An 18,394-nucleotide genomic window follows, 5' to 3' on the forward strand; every position below is an offset into this window, starting at 1 on the left:
AATTTGGGCAAAATCAACATTTTGATAATTTTGCAATTACCAAACCAGGAGTGTAATTCTGTGTTCCATTTGGTTAGTAGGGAAGATATTTGGTGGAGAAGGGGCAGAAAGTTTAGAGTAAAGAAAGATTTAAGACAGGCGGGACGAGAGTGCCCAAGTATTTAATAGCAGAGGAAACCTATTTGAATATGCAATTTTGTTGAAAATAGACATGGAGATCAATTGCAAAGTCAACATAATTCCTCTAATAAAGCCTCTAATTTCAAGAATTTGGTTTTCTGATGACAGTGCCCTGTAATTTTCAAATTCTTTCAAGAGATTGGACAATAAATAAGAAGGGGTGGTCAGGGAAAAAAGAAAGTCACCTGCGAATGTAAAGATTTTGTAGCTTTTCCCCCTTATCTTCAACCCAGTGATATCCAGGTTACCGATGGTTCTATTTCATATTCTTAATAAAAATTAAAGGGTTTTAAAACAAATCCCCATCTACCTCTGTAGCTGCTTGTAATGTGAAGTAATGCATTCTCAAAAAATACTTAAAGCGGAGTTACAGCCTGGGGGAAATTTGTTTTTAATTCAGCTTCCACAAATACTGTAGCTGCTGACTTATAATATTAGGACACTTACCTGTCCAGAGAGCCCACAATGTCGGCACCTGAAGCCGACCCGTCCATCAGCTCTAGGTGCAGATGCTGGCATCCTTACTAAGGGAAACAGGCAGTGAAGCCTTGCGGCTTCACTTCCTGTTTCCCACTGTGCATGTGCGAGTCACTCTTTCTGAATTAACCTATCATCTTCTGGGACACACACAGGTTCCAGAAGGCGACGGGGAAAGGATGAGGGATGGAAGTACAGAGGAAAATATACAAGATGGTATGAAAAAAATAAATAATAAATAATATTCAAAAATGAGCGTGGGTAGTTCTGCTTTCATAGGAGTTACATTTTTGCCTGAATTGCTGCTTTAAGAAACACAACAAATGATCTAGAGTAGTGTTCTGATTCCTAACAGTATAGAAACACCTGCTGGTTGCATGCATTTGAATGTCGGCAGGCTGCAAAATTATATCTCAGGTAAATTGAAAGGAAAAAAAAAACATTTCTGGGCCTCTGTTGTGAACTTTGAAAATACATTTCCCCACAATGCCTAATGCTACAGAAGTAAATGAGGGTTTTATTTGACAGTGTTTTGTAATGCTTGCTTAGAATATGTGAATCATTTTATGTGCATACTCTTGGAACAAGTTCACTTTAAAGCAAATGTACAGCAAATGTTCCAAGAGTATGCACATATATGGAACATTTCAAGGGGTATGAACACTTTTTTAAGGCACTGTATAGCCAAAGCTTTAGTTAGGTAATGATTAAAACCCTTCTCAGGTTATAGCCCGAAAATGGAAACGCCAAAATTAGATTTTAGTCAAAACATATAATAGGTGATACAACCAATGTTTTTCGGGAACCACACATTGTCCCCTTCATCAGTGCTTGAAATATAATTGCCGGGTTCTCACAATACAGAGTTTAAATAACTGTTTTAAATCGCTACCAGCAGATACTGTACATTTTAATCCATGATGAAGAGGGTGATGTTTGTCCCTCAAAACATGTTGGCTAACACCAAAGTGTTAAGCCTCGTACACACGGTACGATTGTTGGCTGGGGATTGTCAATTGATGTCCAATTTTCCACCCACAAATGTTGGATGACAGGCTAGTAAATTTTCAGCGGATAGTGATTTGACATCAGATTTTTGTATGGTCAGTATACAAATCTGTCACACAAAAGTCGAAAGTACAAACATGCATGCTCAAAATCAATGCTCACCAAACATGAAATTAGCAGAAGAGGTCCAAAGGTTGGTGCTCAAAAGCTGAAATTCCTCGTAGTATGTAACTACGTTCGTGTTTGTTGCACGACAATTGTCTATCTTTAGTACGCAAGACAAGATCCTGACACACGCCCTTTTGACAAAAATCAGAAGCTTGGTTGGCCAACAATCGTAGCGTGTGTACAAGGCTTTAGAGCATAAAACCCCATTTTGGTGTGGTGCTTTGATTTTCAGGTTCAAATATTACTTCTGTATTTCAAGGTTACTGTTTCGGTTTCTCAGTTCATGAGAGTAGCCTACCTAGATGCCCCATACAGATACTACCGGTATGTTTTTGCCAAATATATCAGAAGCACTGCAGAATACAGTATCTACCTAAGGTTTCAGTGCCATAAATCTCGACGTTCAAGGTTTTATGTCCTCACAAGGAAGAACTCTCTATATGTCCTGGCGGCCATTGTCATCAAAGTTTTGGGGTTGTCATTTGAGGTAGTAAAGGAAAATCTTTCAACAGGAACATATGTTCTAATGTGCTTGTGTCACCCGGACACGGTGCTTCTCCGATCAGCAGGATGGCTCTATGATTGGCCCTCCTGATCACATGATGGCTGTGTCCAATCACAGCCATCATGTGATGTAAACACAGAGCCGGTTGCTAGGCAATCGGCTCTCCTCTCCTCACACGGAAGTTATCGGTGAGGAGAAGAGAGCAGATTGCTGAAGCGGCTGATGATCAGTGAGTATGAGCTGTTTTTTACAGCTTTTTACTCACTGATCACCAACCTAGTGTAAACACACATGTCACCACACAGTTTTAACACACATGTCCCCACACAATGTCCCCAAAACACATGTCCCCAAATAATAAAAACACATGTCCCCCACATATGTCCCAATAAAATCACATGTTCCAATGATTATCTGCACACATATGTCCATTATCACCTGTGCACATCTGTACATGATCATTTGCGTACATATGTGCAAGATCACACAAACCAACTATTATACACTTAATGGAAATTCTGCTACCAAAAACATGTAGCAGAATACATTTTGGCTTAAATTTATGACAAAATTCGATTTTATTGGATTTCTTTTAAAATAGAAAGAAGAAATATTGTTTATTTTTTTCCAAATTTCCAATTTTTTTTCGCTTATATCACAAAAAAATAAAAAATGGAGTTGTGAATGAATACCATCAAATTAAAGCTCTAATTGTGCGAATAAAATGATAAAAATGTAATTTGGGTAGAGTGTAGCATGACCGCGCAATTGTCATTGAAAGTGCGAGAGCGCTAAAGCTGAAAAATGGTCTGGGTAGGAAGAAGGCAAAAGTGCCCAGTATTGTGGTGGTTAAGAGGCCTGCCCCCTGCCAATCCAGGTTGGGGATTGGTCAGGGCTCTTTAGAACACCTCAGACAGCTCCACCTTTCTTCCACTCCTTCCTTCTAGAAGCCTCCAGAAGCAGAAAGGAGGTAACCAAAAGATGAAGCTAACTGTGAGTCTCGAAGCCTACACTAAGCCACTCCCAGCCCCACAGATCAAAACAAACAGCTTTTAGCTAGGTCTGCCTAAATTTCAGCTGAACTCGCACCATTTCATTCCTGCATGTCAGTCCTGACTTCAGGGGCGATTTCAAAGACATCTGTGCAGGTTTCTGCACAGATATCTATTGAAACGGCACCTCAAAATCACCAAAAGTAGTACAGAATCTACTTTTGGGAATTAATACGGTGCCGAAAATGCTGCGCTGCACTGATTCGGACAATGCCATTGCCAGCAATTCCCGTCGATTTGGCATGCGATTTAATATGTCAAATCCATGCCAAATCGCTCCATTGTGAACCAGGGCTAAATGTGAGATCCAACTCAGCAGCAGAAAGAAGAAATAATCACAGAAAGCTTAAGGGAAAGCTAAGCTCAAAATCAACACTAGATTTAACCACTTCAATACTGGGCACTTTCACTCCCTTCCTGCCCAGGCCAATTTTCAGCTTTCAGAGGTGTCACACTTTGAATGACAATTGCGTGGTCATGCAACAGTGTACCCAAATTATAATTTTTATCATTTTTCACACAAAACAAGCTTTCTTTTGGTGGCATTTAATCACCACTGGGGTTTTTATTTTTTGCTAAATAAATTAAAAAAGACTTAACATTTTGAAAAAAAAATACAATTTATTTTCTTCATTTCTTTAATAAAATTTAGCAAAAATGAATAATTCTTCATAGATGTAGGCCAAATTGTATTCTGCAAAATGTTTTTGGTGAACCCAAATATTATTTAATCTGTAGGAAAGTTATCAATATAGTACACAAACTATGGTATTTAGTAAGAGGCATGGTGAGTTTTTTGAAGTTGTTATTTTTTTGTCACAATTTTTCTGGAAAATTGAGATATAAAAAAAAAAAAAAAAAAATCATACTTTTTTTACATACTGTCACCAGTGCAGTACAGTCTCATCATATAACTGGTGTGGTGGTGATCAGGGACACTGAATGGTGACAGTATTAATTATTTTCTCCTTTTTTATTATTTTTTTTAAGTATTTTTAACACACTATGACCAAAGCAAAACAGTGTTACTACAGTAGTACTTTTGGGGAAGTTACCAGGATTTTATTTTCTTACACATTATGATTACTTATACAAGTGACAGATGTGCAGCAGCGCAGCCCTTGGGGTCTCCAGGAGGGCCTCATATGATGTTCACTCAGAATGACGATTGTCCCGTTCAGCCATCATTCGAACAGTAGTGACCCATCCACTAGGGGTGCCTCTCTAATCCATGCACCCAGCCCCTAATCTACATATAGGGTCGCTAGACGCATGCATTTCAATGTTTTTTTTTTAAGCACATGATTAGAGCCTGAGGCTCCAATTGGCTTCCAAAAGGGTGAGCTCAGGGCGCAGAGCACTCTGCCCCCAGCTAACCCAGTTGTGTGGCAATAGCAAGTTAATAGTTTCTATTTTCTTCCTGCTTCTCCTCCCGGCCAATCAGGAAGTGGATCATAAGAACAAATTGGCCCCATGGAGAAGCGACTGTATTGGCGGGAAGTAAAAGCAGGGGGAGGGGAGTCACCAAGGAGGACACACTGAGGGAAGCTGTTGAAGCTGCCTGTGACCTGGATGGGGTAAGTGTGGGGCTGGTGGGAGGACGGGTGGGCGATGGGAGGGGGGGTTTGTTTGCTGATTGGCCGAGCAACAGGGGGGTTTTATTGATCAACCAAAGATCCAACCAACTAAATGGAGGGGTGGCGGGGTTTTGATTGCTGGACCTCCCCCAAAAATCATGGGGTACCAGCCGACATTGCATTTAAGGCTGGGTGGAAAGTGGTTAAGTAGGGACACTCCAGCTTAAAGCAGGAGTAAACCCAGTTTAAAAAAACACTTACATTCCCGGCATGCCGGAAATGCTAACTTTCACATTGGTTGTGCTCTCAACCAAACTTTCAAACCATCCAATGGCTGGTTTCATAACTGATCACAGGTGCAGCAGTATGAAATTTGAAGAATCGTTAAAGGCCAAGATGGCAGCTTCCTTGACTGAAAACGGTAGAAGGGTTTACTTCCACTTTAAGGCAGAGCCAATACACTGGCATATGTTACGTGTCATTGTGATAGTAATAATTAGGACCCATGTTAAATGTCTTCAAGAGCTCCGTTTGCTGATTTGTCTGCATTTGGATGAAGTCAACACATCTCCCGCTGAACAAATCACTCAAAGCTACTTGATTCTGTCTTAAAAAAAATTCTGAATATTATTTTCTCGTCCATTGACCTATACTTAGCTATATGCAAACCAAAGGGCTTTTCAATATGACGCTGGTGCTTTTTAATGATCATAGACATATTTAAGTGTTAAAACTTTAAACCAACTTCAGAATCCCGGAGGAAATATACAATTATTAAGAATATTCAGTTAAAGCACAGTTGTAAATTCTCCAAAGAATAAAAAAAATTGTACACTAGAGATAAGTAGTCACTGTTTCTTTCAAAGAAGCAGGAATGTATAAAAGGTTTGTGAACATTAACATTTTAGAACAAAGAAAATATTAACGCAAATGATGCCTGGAGTTTATATTTTTCTATGTTTTCATTTTTTTTTAAATATTTTTTTAACGCAGAACATTTTTATTTTAGTCACCAGGCCTTTTAATATTTATAGACGTTCCATAAGCTACTATAGTATAAGCTTAAAAACAGTCCATGACATCGTAGGTACAGAAATGGTACTGATTGTGCAATGAATATAAATCCTATTCAAGATGCATCTTGCTTTTCTGAAATTATTGTGGCAGCTAAGGTTTATTTTTGTCTGTTTTAAGTTGAAAGCAAAAAAATGTATCACAGTTTTTTTTTCTTTTTATGCTAATGGTGTCAGATTAATTTTCGGACTTCTTTTATATATATATTTTTTAAAACACTTATACAAATAAATACATATAAATACCTTTCTTCACCAAATTGAACATTATATTATTGTATAAAATCCTGTCCTGAAAATATCATCTGTATTTTCTATTATCCTATTCTATTTAGTGGGCAACTACATGGCAAATGAGGTTCAATGTAGAAACATGTAAAATAATGCATTTGGGTGGCAAAAATATGAATGTAATCTATACACTGGGTGGAGAACCTCTGGGGGAATCTAGGATGGAAAAGGACCTGGGGGTCCTAGTAGATGATAGGCTCAGCAATGGCATGCAATGCCAAGCTGCTGCTAACAAAGCAAACAGAATATTGGCATGCATTAAAAAGGGTATCAACTCCAGAGATAAAACGATAATTCTCCCGCTCTACAAGACTCTGGTCCGGCCGCACCTGGAATATGCTGTCCAGTTCTGGGCACCAGTCCTCAGGAAGGATGTACTGGAAATAGAGCGAGTACAAAGAAGGGCCACAAAGCTAATAAAGGGTCTGGAGGATATTAGTTATGAGGAAAGGTTGCGAGCACTGAACTTATTCTCTCTGGAGAAGAGACGATTGAGAGGGGATACGATTTCAATATACAAATACCGTACTGGTGACACCACAATAGGGATAAAACTTTTTCACAAAAGGGAGTTTAACAAGACTCGTGGCCACTCATTAAAATTAGAAGAAAGGAGGTTCAACCTTAAACTACGTAGAGGGTTCTTTACTATAAGAGCGGCAAGGATGTGGAATTCCCTTCCACAGGCGGTGGTCTTAGCGAGGGGCATTGATAGTTTCAAGAAACTATTAGATAAGCACCTGAACGACCACAACATACAGGGATATACAATATAATACTGACATATAATCACACATATAGGTTGGTCTTGATGGATTTGTATCTTTTTTCAACCTCACCTACTATGTAACGATGTTTATTATGTTTATCATATATTTCTTTATAATGTCCCTACTCCTTTCATCCACACCATTCATCTCTATCTTACTTTTTCATACATACACTCTATACAAATATTCCTGCATATCCTTTCATCCCTAAGTTCTTGTACCTTATCTGTTAAAGATACATTTAACATTTCAGATTTGTCGTAATTAACTTTAAAATGACTTGCTTTACCAAATTTTTTTAATTTGTGTATACGTTTTTGGTATTGTAACAATTGGATTGGTGACATATATTAACAAGTTATTCTCACACACTGCCATTTTATATTCCTTTCCTTTAATCTTTATCCCTTGAATATCCCCATTCTTCCGTATTGCTGTGGTAAGATGTTCCATTACTAATGCCGTGTACACACGAGCGGATTGTATGGTGTACTTAGTTCGTCATACAATCCGACGGACAGTCCGTCGTACTTTCCACTGAACGGACTTGACCACACACGGATGCACAAACAGTCCGTCGAAAGCTTGCGCGATGACGTGTACAGCACGTACGACGGGACTAGAAATAGGAAGTCCAAGACACAGCAAAGCACCCTTCCGCCGTGTAAATCCTTTCTGGGCATGCGCCATTCTTAGTCCGTCTAACTAGCATACTGACGACCGTATTGTCCGCTGAAACCAAAGTACGACGGACAGAATTTCGGAAAAACCGAAATTCTTAGTACTCCGGACTGCACGCTGAAAAAGTCCACTGAAGCCCACACACGAGCGGATTGTCCGCTGAAATGTGTTTCGACGGACTAAGTACGCCATACAATCCGCTCGTGTGTACGCGGCATTACACGTATAATAATGGGGACAAGGGAAATCCTTGTCAAGTGCCATTTGTTATTTCTCTATATTCAGAAAGCCTTCCATTTGTTCATATTTTTACCCTGGAATTGGAATATATTGAGGAAAAGATGATCCGCACTCCGATGATTGCTCTTAAAATTTTTTATATTTATTAACAAGCCACAGTGACCAAACGCAAATACGAAAGGATTGGAACTAAGCATGTTCGGTCCAATCCCAATGGTATCAGTTTCAAGCAGCACTTTCTCTCTGCTTGCAATACGGATAAGAAAATTTCTTACCAAAAAGGGTGGTTTGTTAACAAGGTGATCTGTGTAATAGACTATGTTGTCCAGTTGTCACTAGAACAAATGTCCTCATTGGGTTTTCCACACCATTTTGTTTCTGAACCCAACCTAAATGTTTGGATTTCTTATCACGTTAAGTCCTGATGACATTATTCATAGGGAAAGAGTGAACCTCCACAATGAGTACACATGGAGTAATACAAATCTCACCAGGGTGATAGCCCTTCTCTACAGTATGCAAAGCTAGTTCTGCTCTAGTTTGCCCATTCACTTTCAAAACATTTCCTTTTTCTAACTGAGTATGTAAAGAGATTGCAGATCAGGGTGAAATTTACTTACTTAATGGGCACTTCCTGCCCAGGCCAATTTTCAGCTTTCAACGCTGTTGCAATTTAAATGACAATTGCGCGGTCATGCGGAACTGTACCCATATTCAATTTGTTTAATTTTTTTAGAGACAGATAGATCTTTCTTTTGGTGGTCTTTAATCACCACTATTTTTGAAAAAATAAACCGATTTTTTAGTTTCTGTTATAAAATTTTGCAAATAAATAATTTTTCTCCTTCATTGATGCGTGTTGATGAGGCTGCACTGATGGGCACTGATAGGCGGCATTGACCGGAAATGGTAGGCGGCACTGATGGGCACTGATAGGCAGCACTGATGAGCACTGATAGGCGGTACTGATAAGGCAGCACCGATGGGCACTGATAAGCAGCACTGATGGGTACTATTAAAGCTACATTAATGGGCACTGATGAGGTGGCACTAATGGGAACTGATGAGGCTGCACTGATATGCAGAACTGATAGGCAGCGATGGGCACTGAAAGGAGGCACTGATGGGCAGCAGTGATGGCACTGATTGGCACTAAAGGGGCTGCACTATTTAGTGCCCTGTTTACCTGTGTGCATGTCTCCTGTTAGGATTGCCGGTTATCGACTCTCCTCTCCTTATGCCGTAACAGCTCCTGAGGAGAGGAATGCCCATAACCGCCCATTCTTTTTACACTGTGATCAGCTGTGTTTGGACATAGCTGATCACATGGTAAAGGGTCTCTATGAATCACAGACCATGCCAGGTGGTGTGAAAAGGCCCTGGTTCTATGAGGACGTCCATGGACACCCTTCCGGAACAACAGAGCTGTACTGTAGCCATCTCTTGGCTATGGTACGGTTAGGAAGTGGTTATTCTTTTCATAAATTACTATACGTATTGCATCAAGAGAGCATTAGAGTAAAAGCTATAATTAAATGGGTCTCAGTAAAAGGTTCCATAATGAGTTTTTAATTTCAAATTGTAAATTTCAGAAACTCATAACAATCAATCAGAATTCACTCTGCTGAAGTCAGACTTTTTTCAAATGCAAAGTGAAATGCCAGTCAAATTCTAACTAAGCTTAAATCTACTTCCATCCCCATCCTTAGCCTCCGTACACACGGTCGGACATTCCGACAACAAAATCCGTTGGATTTTTTCCAACAGATTTTGTCAGAAACTGATGTTGTATACACATGGTCGGACAAAGTTGTCAGAAAATCTGATCGTTCGGAACGTGATAATGTTAGTTCATTGTGATGGGACTACGTTGCGGCTAGTAGCCAATAGCTTTGGTCTCGTAATTTGATCTGAGCATGCATGGCACTTTGTCCGATCAGAATTCTCTACAAACGATCAGAAAAAGTCCGATCGGATTTTGTTGTCGGAAAATTTGAGGTCCTGCTCTCAAATTGTTTCAGTCGGACATTCAGACAGAACAAGTCTGATAGAGACCACACAAGATTGGATTTTCTGACAATATAATCTGATCGGACCTTTTCCGTTGGAATTTCTGACAGTGTGTACAGGGCATAAGACTATTCTATCTACACTGTAAAAAAAAAAATGCCTATACTTACCTATTCTGAAGACTCTCCGGTCACATGATCAGGTCCAAGCACTGGCTTCAATGTAGGTGAGGGACAGTAAACAATGGATACCCCATAGTAAGCCTATGGGTGATGTCATCTCGCATTCTCTGCACCCATTGTTGTTGCCTTTCCTCTACACTGGAGCCAGTGCTGGGACCCAATCATGTGACAAGACCAGATGGTCTTAGAATGTTCTTAGAATTGGGGATGGGGGTTGGCAGTGTTGGGACAAGGTCATCCAGTGCCCAGGGCAAAGATTCCAAACTGCACCCCCTCCCCCACTTATGATGTGCAAGCTTAGGGGATCCTACACCCGGCAGTCACTTGCTTGTCAAAATCACTGTCACTATCACTACTCCTGTCAGCCTTGTAACAGAAGGAAGGCACCCCCAGTAAACCATTATGTTCAGGGCAGCTGCCCCTCACACCCACCCCTTGTCACGGCCCGGGTGGTGGGAGTAGATGTAGGCTTAGTTAGAATTTGGCTGGAATTTCACTTTAAATTATGTGGTATAGTTGCTAGAAAATATATTATACGGCATGGTTTTTATTTTAGGTCATGTTTTATTATGTCCTTGAGTGAAAAAAAATATGACAAGTATTGAAAATATCTAATCTTAGTCAGGGCTGGAAAGGTGAGAGGGCTGATAATGGTGGCCTTCACCAATTCACACATCATGGGGTTGACTGACAGTAACATATTCCTGTGCACAATAATGCCGCGTACACCCCAAACTAAAAGGTGGTATAGGACTACCAGATGTGGCCAAATACCATTGGGCGTGCCAACTAGCGCGTATTATAGACTGGAATGTTCAAAGACGTTCAAAAGCCTGGATTAACATAGAACAGGAATTTACACGACTCCCGCTAAGCTCGCTACCATGGATAGCTCCAAACCATACCCAGCATTCTTGCATACAGCACCCGCTCATTGGAAGCACTCTAAAATCATTCCAGAAGGCATGCAGACTACACTAACTCTCCTCGATACAGGGTCCCCTGACCCCAATCAGGCAGAATCCAGACTTTCCAATGGGCTTATCAGCCTCCTTTCTGACTGAATTTTGGCCCTATGACGAGATTTAGGCAAAACACTTCTTCTCTAATGGGACGTTTCTGAACCTTTCTGATATACCCTCATGGGCTCCAGACCTATCTTGCCCTTTATGGACATATTTCCAACTGAGACACTTTCTTAATGACCCTCACAAGCGTGGAGACTTTTCTAGACAACTTTCTCCAGACTTTTTGTACGCAAACGGAGCAGCAAAGGCACTTAATCTCAAGTGTATACCCTCTGCTGTTCTCGGCTCATGACCCTAAATCCAACGTAGCCACCCAAAGTTGGGAAAGAGATCTTTCCATTAATCTTTCCACTGCAGACTGGGGAAACATGTATACCCTTATTCACATGGGATCCATCAATGTGACGGCCCAAGAGAACGGTTTCAAAATTTTCTCTAAATGGTACAAAACCCTGACTAAATTGAACAAGATCTCCCCATCCATCCCGCCCACCTGTTGGAGATGTTGTGAGGGTATTGGTTCAATGTTACACATATGGTGGTCCTGCCCTAGACTCCAACCTTTCTGGCAAACAGTTCACCGTTTTACTTCCAAGATCACGACATACCATATTGATTACTCCCCGGCCCAAATGCTACTACATCATTCTTCTATCCCCTTTCACCATTACCACCGTTCGCTTGCTTTACACCTAATCAATGCGGCAAAGATGTGCATCCCCACATTCTGGAAATCCACGAAAGTTCCCACAACAGCAGATTGGCTTAGACACATTTCTAGAATTGCTGAGTTGGAAGAGCTCATTCATCAAGCCAAGGACACAGCTACAAAATTTAGAAATGTTTGGTCCTGCTGGAATCACTTTAAATTGTCCGATGAATATAAACTTCTACTCACTGAATGAGAGGTTGTAGCCCCAAGAACCAAAGCAAAGGCATACCATAACCCCCTTATCCTCTACGGGCAAGATTTACTCTTATTTGGTTTCCCCAGGCTATTGCATCTTATATCGCTCAGATATATACGAGATGGGCATAAGCACCCTATCGTAGGTGTCTCCCATACATTCCTCACTCCCTACTCCTCCCATGCCCCCCTTTTTCTTTTTCCTGTACCCCCTCCCTCCTTTCGGGCTTAGATACAGTTTCCTTTTAGATATCTCTCAAATAAGGGTTGCTAGAGGTCCGTGACCGCACCCCTACATCTCCCTTGCCAATCCAATAGTGATTATGCACTATCGAGATACTTCCACTTTCTCCGTTAATGTAATTTTTGTTTCTTGCGGTTTCTATATTAAATATCGCAGGCAGACCCACTACTTTGTTCGCTGAAAGGGCCCTAGTCCATACTTATTTTGTTCTGCCTGTGAAAGCAGTTTGTTTCTAAGTTTGGTTGGAAAACAAAACGATTTAGCCTTAATGACTTTAGCCTTCATCTCCTGTGATGATGTTAGCCTTACAACGTATGTATGTTAATTGCTTACCTACATTTTACCTTGCCAATTTCATCATTATCGCACTGTAAAAGTTTTGTACTACTGTAAGTTGATTGCATCATTTACAATAAAATTTATTTTCTTGGAAAAAAATAAATAAATAAAATAATGCAGCGTACACAAGCTCGGACATTCCAACAACAAAATCCTGGATTTTTTTCCGACTGATGTTGACTCAAACTTGTCTTGCATACACATGGTTGCACAAATGTTGTGGGAAATTCTGAAAGTCAAGAACGCGGTGGTGTACAACACATACGACGAGCCAAGAAAAATGAAGTTCAATAGCCAGTGCGGCTCTTCTGCTTGATTCTGAGCATGCGTGGGAATTTTGTGCGTTGGAATTGTCTACACACGCTCAGAATTTACTACAATGGATTTTGTTGTCGGAAAATTTGAGATCCAGCTCTCAAATTTTTGTTGTCAGAAATTCCGACTGTAAATGTCTGATGGAGCCTATGCATGATCGGAATTTCTGACAACAAGCTCACATCAAAAACTCTGAGCATGTGTACACAGCATAAGCTATTCCAGACCACCTCCCTGTTATATAGATGCATTTCCATTATTCCACTCTCTGTACAATTAGTATATGTTTATTCATTGAAATGTCATGCATACAGTTCTCTCATTCTGGGTTTACACTATTATACATGCACTAATGTGCCATATGTAGACAAGGCATGTTGTCATTTTCAGCGTATCTGCCCTACTCAGGCTAACCAGTCAACGCGGGGAGGTTGGTGGTGGCAGAAGACAGTTTGCCCATAGGCATTGCCTACAGCATACTTTATAGTCAGAATTTCAACATTTAGTGAAAATGGGGAACTAATGGTGTAGATCTTAAATTTATTTCTGCTTTTACAGCCACAGAAATGAATATGGATGACAACAATGTGACAGCAGTAAATACATTCTTTTTTCTGGGGTTCCCTGGACTTGGTGGATTCAGATTGGTTCTCTTTGTTCTCATATTGTCTGCATATACTGTGACAGTGTTCCTTGATATTATGATTATTATTTTAGTGTCGACCAGAAAAAGTCTACATTCCCCCATGTACATGTTCCTTAACAATTTCTTATCCTCAGAAATGTGTTTAGTGACTGTTATTGTCCCCAATATGCTACGTATCATATGGATGGATGGAGCCTCTGTATCTGTCACTGGATGCATCACTCAGAATTACTTCTTTGTATCTTCAGGTACTTCTGAATGTTACCTTCTCACTGCAATGTCCTATGACCGATACTTGGCCATATGTAAACCTTTACATTATAATACAATAATGGGCCATAACCTTCAATATTTTCTGGTTATCTTTTGCTGGGTGTTAGGTTTCTTTTTGACATTGACCACAATGATTTTTATGGCTTTACTTAAGTTCTGTGGTCGGAATATCATTGACCATTACTTCTGTGATCTTGCTCCATTTGTGGATATTGCTTGTTCTGATACTTCCGGTCTGCAGACATATATATTTATTCTATCTGTCCCCATAATTGCTATACCGTTTCTATTAACTGTTGTAAGTTATGTGTGTATTTCAGTAGTCATTCTTAGAATGCCGTCTATTGGCAGCAGGAAAAAAGCTTTCTCTACCTGTAGCACTCACCTCTTGGTGGTGGGAATGTTTTATGGAGCCGCATTAATAAATTACTTTACTCCAGTAAGAGGAAGTTCCATAGTCAATAAAAAGATGATATCAGTTATATTTACTGTAATAACACCATTGTTTAATCCCATAATATACAGCCTGAGAAACAAGGATATGCATTCTATCATATCCAGTTATATACATTGGTGGAAATAAAGCTCAAAATGCTTGGAATTATTACTTTTATATAAAAAATATCATAATATTTGACTCATAAAGTATTAGGTTTCCATCTTGTATCAGATTTTGAGAGGTAATGCCCATTACATATTTACATTAAAATATTTGTGTTCAGTTTATACATTTTCATTTGCATTAGGAACAATCCAGAAGCTTAAAGTGCATTTTACCTAGACGATAGTCATTAAAATATTTACAAAATCTGTAGTAAAACTATGGGCAAAATAAAAAAATTATATATATAATGCAGCCTGTCAATAGCATTAATATTTTTTTATTACCGTATTTATCGGGGTATAACACGCACCGGCATATAACACGCACCCCAAGTTTAGGAGGGCATTTTAGGGAAAAAGTTTTAGGAGGGAAGTTTAAGGAAAAAAAAAAACTTACATTTAAATTCCCGTCAATGCAGCCTTATCAGTGTGCATCTGCAGCCTTGTCCATCATTGCAGAATGATCAGTGTTATTTGCAGCTTGCCCACCGCTGTTTGCAGCCTTGCAGAGTGTCATTTGCAGCTTGCCAGTGTCATTTGCAGCTTGCCCAGCGCCGTTTGCAGCCTTACCAGTGTCATTTGCAGAGTGTCATTTGCAGCTTGCCAGTGTCATTTGCAGCTTGCCCAGCGCCGTTTGCAGCCTTGCCCATGTTTAAATTTCCCGCCGCCGAGACAGACCGAGCGAGCGCCGCCGAAAAATACAGAGCACCGCTGAAAAAGACCGAGCCGAATGCTCGGCTCCGCTCTTAGTCCCGCCTCCCTGCTGTTTCTGGAGCGAGCGCTGCCGAAAAAGACCGAGCCGACTGTACTGTGTATTCGGCTTGGCTCCGCTCGCAGCCCCGCCCAGTACGCAAAGTACGGATGAATATCACCTGGGACTTTCTCTGGCCATCCAGCTTCACCTTCACCCGATAAGACAGACCCTTACCATCAATGTATAGATAATGCACATGTAATAGCACCAGTTCAGGTCAGCAATTCCTCCCAATCAGTACCCTGGAGCAGGCTCTCTGAAAGCATGGAACAGGTATAGGAATCCTTGCATGGCTCTCCTGTATAATTAGTCATTGGTGTTCATCACAGTGAATTCATTTTTTTCACATGACTTTTTTTATACATTCATTATCTGTCTTTCATTTTGCAGTTCTTCATGGAGCCATTGAAAAAATTCTTGCCTTCAACAGATGAACACAAGGTGAGCTGGGAAGAGCCGGCCCAGTGACGTGTAGTATCGCACACTGGTACAGAAAAAAAATAATTTTTTCAATGGCTTTGGAGGAATTGCTGACCTGAACTGGTGTTATTACATGCACATTATCTATACATTGATGGTAAGGGTCTGTCTTATCGGGTGAAGGTGATGGGACCCTGCTATCTTCTTACCTCGTAGAAACATCATGGGAGCGGTATCTGACAGAATAAGTATAAGCTCCAAGAATAAAGCGTACCTTTGCAAGTGAGATGCGGTTGTTGTAGAAGTTCCTTTCTGACCTGTTAATAATTGACAACAGAAGTTTGTGGTCAGTGATAAGTGTGAACTTCCAACCATATACGTGTAAAATTTGTGGCCAATACAATGGCCACAGCTTCCTTGTCTATCTGGGAGTAGTTTTGTTCTGCTGAGGTTAAAGACCAGGAGGCAAAAAAATGGGGCGCTCCATGCCATCCAGCATGACATGGGAAAGCACGGCACCCAGTCCATAAGGAGAGGTGTCACAAGCCAAGGAGACATGTTTCTTTAAATCATAGTGGACCAGAACTTAAAAAGACAGAATGAGCTCTTTAGAAAGCTGAAAAGCTTCTTTACATTTATCTGTTCATATCCATTTTGCTCTTGCATCCAGTAAGCGATGTAACGAGTAGAGCTGGTGTGCTAGGTTCAGCAAGAAACGGTGGTGGTAATTTAGGAGGCCAAGGTAGGACCTGAGCTGTGTCACATTCTGGGGAGTAGGGGCATAGGTAAGGGCTTTAATCTTTTCTTCAGTAATGTGTAACCCATGTTGGTCCACAGTGTGGGCACAAAATTCCAGTCGAGACTTGAAAAAATGTCATTTTGAAAGATTGACACATAAACCATACCTTCAGAGTCTCTCTAGCACAGCTTCAACATTCTTTCTGTGTTCTTCCTCAGTGGAACCGGTGATGAGCATGCCATATAGTAGACATTGGGTGAAAGGTATGCCTTCCAGATGCCTGGAGCTGGGGCTATGCCAAAAATCATGTGGTTATATTGGAATAATCCTTTATGGGTGTTAATGGTCAACAGATGGCGTTAATCTGGGTGTACTTGCAGTTGCAGGTAAGCTTGCTTTAACCACTTGAGACCCGCACTACGTCTATTGACTTCATGGGGTTTCGCTGGTTATATCTAAATGATGCCTGAGTCCACAGACATCATTCAGATATTGCCGTTTTCAGCCGGCGTTCCACCGCTTGATCGTTCTTACGGGCTCATTCATCGTTCTTACGGGCTCATTCACAGTCTTTAATCCGATGGAAACGGTGAGTCGGTAGAAGCACCGGAGGGCGGCGGGAGGGGGGGGGCGTCCCCTCCCGCCGCCCTCCGGTGCTTCTACCGACTCACCGTTTCCATCGGTGAGTCGGTCACAGGATCCGCCGGCCCCAGCAAGTAACCATAGAGATTTCCGGCGGACTAGATTGTCCCTGGAGTCTCTATGATCGTTTCGGAGGCCGGGCGCGATGTTATGACGTCACGCCCGGCCTCGGTATTCAAATTAACGGCGCCAATCTGGCTAGGAAGCCATGATCGTTTTTTTTTTTTTTATTCTTCCCAGCCTAGAGGTGAGATATGGGGTCTTATTGACCCCATATTTCACTGTAAATAGGTCCGATCGTGCCATATTCCTATTACAAGGGATGTTTACATTCCTTGTAATAGGAATAAAAGTCATCAATTTTTTTTTTTTTTTTTTAAGTGTAAAACTAAAAAAATAAAAATAAAATTAACAATAAAAAAAAAAATTAAGCGCCCCTGTCCCCGTGAGCTCGCACACAGAAGCGAACGCATACGTAAGTCCCGCCCACATATGAAAACGGTGTTCAAACCACACATGTGAGGTATCGCTGTGAACGTTAGAGCGAGAGCAATAATTCTAGCCCTAGACCTCCTCTGTAACCCAAAACATGTAACCAGTAAAAAAATGTAAAGCGTCGCCTATGGGGATTTTTAAATACCAAAGTTTGGCGCTATTCCACGAGCGCGTGCAATTTTGAAGTGTGACATGTTGGGTATCTATTTACTCGGCATATCCTCCTCTTTCACATTATGCAAAAAAATTGGGCTAACTTTACTGTTTTTTTTTTAAGCATGAAACTGTTTTTTTTCTGAAAAAAACGCGTTCGAAAAATATCGCGGAGAGCCGTCTGCAAGTAGTCTCCAAAATGACAAGTGGTAGCTAATTTAGGTAAAGCAATGATATAAGTCTTTATGTCCTCCCCTCCATTATGCCTCCTACTGTAGAAGTTAAACCGCTCTGCAATTTCTAACAGCTTTGGCTTGTAGTGCTCATGTAGCTTCTGAATGAACTCAGGCAGGAGGTTAGAGGCCAGCTTGTCTGGAGAAATTAAGTCTTTGAGAGTACCATATTCAGCTTGACCTAATGCTGTGAGGAAAAATGCAACTTTCTTTTCTACATCCACACTATTTGCTTCTATATACTGCTCCAGCCTCTTCACCCACGAGCTCCATGATTCAGCAGAAGGATCAAATGGTTAAATAAACCCTATGAAGGCCATGTGTGCTAAAATCCACAATCCTTATTGCCACTGTTATGTCCCTTCAACACAGGGTCTCTCAGGCTGTTG

This window comes from Lithobates pipiens, unplaced genomic scaffold, assembly GCF_037356315.1.
Source record: "Lithobates pipiens isolate NorthernLeopardFrog02 unplaced genomic scaffold, aLitPip1_a1.2 Scaffold_8, whole genome shotgun sequence".
Taxonomy (NCBI): Eukaryota; Metazoa; Chordata; class Amphibia; order Anura; family Ranidae; genus Lithobates; species Lithobates pipiens.